The following is a 3,562-nucleotide window of genomic DNA, read 5'->3' on the forward strand; positions in this document are numbered from 1 at the left end:
CAGTGTATGCGATTTTAGACCTTCAGGAGGGCTGGCCATTCAGCCATGCCTGGACCATCACTTATGTATTTTCAACGGTGGAGTTTCTACACACCATAGATTAAGGGTGTGGAGCTCTACTGTACCTCGAGTTTTAATGCAATTACTACTATTTTCTATTCAATTCAGCTTGTTCTTGTTCTAAGATATTCGTTGCACTTCAACATGATGAATGTGATGATCTGTGACACTCATAATCATTCTCACCTATGAACGCGTGACTGACAACCACTTCTGTTCTACCTTAGAGCGAGCGAGTATCTCTTGGATTCCTTAATCAGAGTCTTTGTGGTATAAGCTAGAATTATTGGCGGCCATTCTTGAGAATCTGGAAAGTCTAAACCTTGTCTGTGGTATTCCGAGTAGGATTCAGGGATTGAATGACTATGACGAGCTTCAAACTCGCGATTGTTGGGCGTAGTGACAGACGCAAAAGAATCAATGGATTCTATTCCGACATGATCGAGAACCGACAGATGATTAGCCGTGCTGTGACAGAGCATTTGGACCATTTTCACTGAGAGGATGGGAAGTAGCCATTGACAACAGTGATGCCCTAGATACAGCTTGCCATGAAAAGGAGTAAGAAGGATGAAGGAAGGCAGTAGGAAAGCAGAGATTTAATAGGATCAAAGCATCTCTATACACTTATCTGAAATTTCCACCAATGATTTACATAAGTATCTCTATCTCTATTTTATGCTTTATTTATCTTTTAATTATGAAAACCATTATAACCATTTGAATCCGCCTAACTGAGATTTACAAAATGACCATAACTTGCTTCATACCAACAATCTCTGTGGGATCGACCCTTACTCACGTAAGGTTTATTACTTGGACGACCTAGTGCACTTGCTGGTTAGTTGTGCGAAGTTGTGAAGAATGTGAGTGAACCATAGTAGTGTGCACCAAGTTTTGGGACCCATTGCTAAGAATTGTTCAAGTTATGAAAAGAGTAAATCACAATTTTGCGTATCAAGTTTTTGGCGCCGTTGCCGGGGATTGTTCGAGTTTGGACAACTGACAGTTCATCTTGTTGCTCAGATTAGGTAATTTTCTTTTCAAAAAGTTTTCAAAAATTTTTCAAAATTTTTTTTTCTTTTCCTCTTTTTCGTTTTTCAAAAAAAAAAAAAAATTCAAAATGTCCAAAAAAATTAATAAAATCATAAAAACCAAAAATATTTTGTATTTCTTGTTTGAGTCTAGTGTCAATTTTTAAGTTTGATGTCAATTGCATATTTTTAAAATTTGTGCATTTTTCGAAAAATTCATGCATGGTGTTCTTCATGATCTTCAAGTTGTTCTTGATAAGTATTCTTGTTTGATCTTCATGTTTTCTTGTTTTGTGTCTTTTATTGTTTTTCATATGCATTTTTGCATTCATAGTGTCCAAGCATTAAAAATTTCTAAGTTTGGTGTCTTGCATGTTTTTCTTTTCTTGAAAATTTTCAAAAATAAGTCTTGATGTTCATCTTGATTTTCAAAGTGTTCTTGGTGTTCATCTTGATATTTATAGTGTTCTTGCATGCATCATGTGTTTTGATTCATAATTTTCATGTTGTGAGTCATTTTTGTATTTTTCTCTCTCCTCATTAAAAATTCAAAAAAATCAAAAAATATCTTTTCCTTATTTTTCTCAAAAAATTCGAAATCTTTGGGTTGACTTAGTCAAAATTTTTTAAAATTAGTTGTTTCTTGTTAGTCAAGTCAAGATTTTATTTTTAAAAATCCTATCATTTCAAAAAAAAATTTAAAAATCAAATCTTTTTCATTTTTCTTTTATGATTTTCGAAAATTTGAAAAATATTTTTCAAAATCTTTTCTCATCTTTATTTCAAAATTTCAAAAACTTTACTAACAATTAATGTGATTGATTCAAAAATTTGATGTTTGTTACTTTCTTGTTAAGAAAGGTTCAATCTTTAAATTCTAGAGTAATATCTTTTAGTTTCTTGTTAGTCAAGTAATCAATTTTAAATTTTAAAAAGATTAAATCTTTTCCAAAATATCTTTTTCAATCATATCTTTTCAAAATATCTTTTTCAAATCATATCTTTTTCAAAATCAATTTCAAAATTTTTTTCTTTTCAAAATTGAATTTCAAATCTTTTTCAACTAACTAATTGACTTTTTTGTTTTACTAATTCTTATCTTTTTCAAAACCACCTAACTAATTTTATCTCTCTAATTTTCGAAAACTCCTCTCCCTTTTTCAAAAATTCTTTTTAATTAACTAATTGTTTCAAATTTTAAAATTTAATTTTATTTATTCTTTTAATTTTCGAAAATCACTAACCATTTTTTCAAAAACAATTTTTCGAAATTCTCTGCTTCTCATCTTCTTCTATTTATTTATTTAATTACTAATACTTCTCTTCATCTCAAAAATTCGAACCCTCTCTTCTCTTCTGTGTTCGAATTCTTCTTCTCCTTCTTTTATTCTTTTCTCCTTTTACTCACATAAAGGGATCTATATACTATGACATAGAGGATTCCTCTTCTTTTTCTGTTCTCTTCTTTTTCATATGAGTAGGAGCAAGGACAAGGACATTCTTGTTGAAGCAGATCCTGAACCTGAAAGGACTCTGAAGAAGAAGCTAAGAGAAGCTAAAGCATAACAATTCAGAGAAAACCTTACAGAGAATCTCAAAAAAGAGAGAGACATGGCCGAACCCAATAACAATGGTGGAGGCGCACGGAGGATGCTTGGTGACTATACTACACCTACTTCCAAATTTGATGGAAGAAGCATCTCAATCCCTGCCATTGGAGCAAACAATTTTGAGCTGAAACCTCAACTAGTTGCTCTAATGCAACAGAACTGCAAGTTTCATGGACTTCTATCAGAAGATCCCTATCAGTTTTTAACTGAGTTCTTGCATATCTGTGAGACTGTTAAGACTAATGGAGTAGATCCTGAAGTCTACAGGCTTATGCTTTTCCCTTTTGCTGTAAGAGACAGAGCTAGAACATGGTTGGACTCACAACCTAAAGATAGCCTGGACTCTTGGGATAAGCTGGTCATGGCCTTCTTGGCTAAGTTCTTTCCTCCTCAAAAGTAGAGCAAGATTAGAGTGGATGTTCAGACCTTCAAACAAAAAGATGGTGAATCCTTCTATGAAGCTTGGGAAAGATACAAGCAGATGACCAAAAAATGTCCTTCTGACATGCTTTCAGAGTAGACCATTTTGGATATATTCTATTATGGTCTATCTGAGTTCTCTAAGATGTCACTGGACCATTCTGCAGGTGGATCCATTCACCTAAAGAAAATGCCTGCAGAAGCTCAAGAACTCATTGACATGGTTGCAAATAACCAATTCATGTACACTTCTGAGAGGAATCTTGTGAGTAATGGGATGCCTCAAAGGAAGGGAGTTCTTGAAATTGATGCTTTGAATGCCTTATTGGCTCAAAACAAAATGTTGACTCAGCAAGTCAACATGATTTCTCAGAGTCTGAATGGATGGCAAAATGTATCCAACAGTACTAAAGAGGCATCTTCTGAAGAAGAAGCTTA

The 3,562-nt window shown here is 33.3% G+C and overlaps 1 non-coding gene across 1 annotated transcript; it reads right to left on the bottom strand.

Moving 5' to 3' along the window:
- Positions 1 to 3,107: 3,107 nt before the first annotated feature.
- Positions 3,108 to 3,214, bottom strand: LOC130953343 (small nucleolar RNA R71). Its single transcript, XR_009075513.1, has one exon. It is a non-coding gene; the product is annotated as a small nucleolar RNA R71 (small nucleolar RNA).
- Between the last annotated feature and the right edge of the window lie 348 nt (positions 3,215 to 3,562).

The sequence above is a fragment of the Arachis stenosperma genome, chromosome 9, assembly GCF_014773155.1.
Source record: "Arachis stenosperma cultivar V10309 chromosome 9, arast.V10309.gnm1.PFL2, whole genome shotgun sequence".
Lineage (NCBI taxonomy): Eukaryota > Viridiplantae > Streptophyta > Magnoliopsida > Fabales > Fabaceae > Arachis > Arachis stenosperma.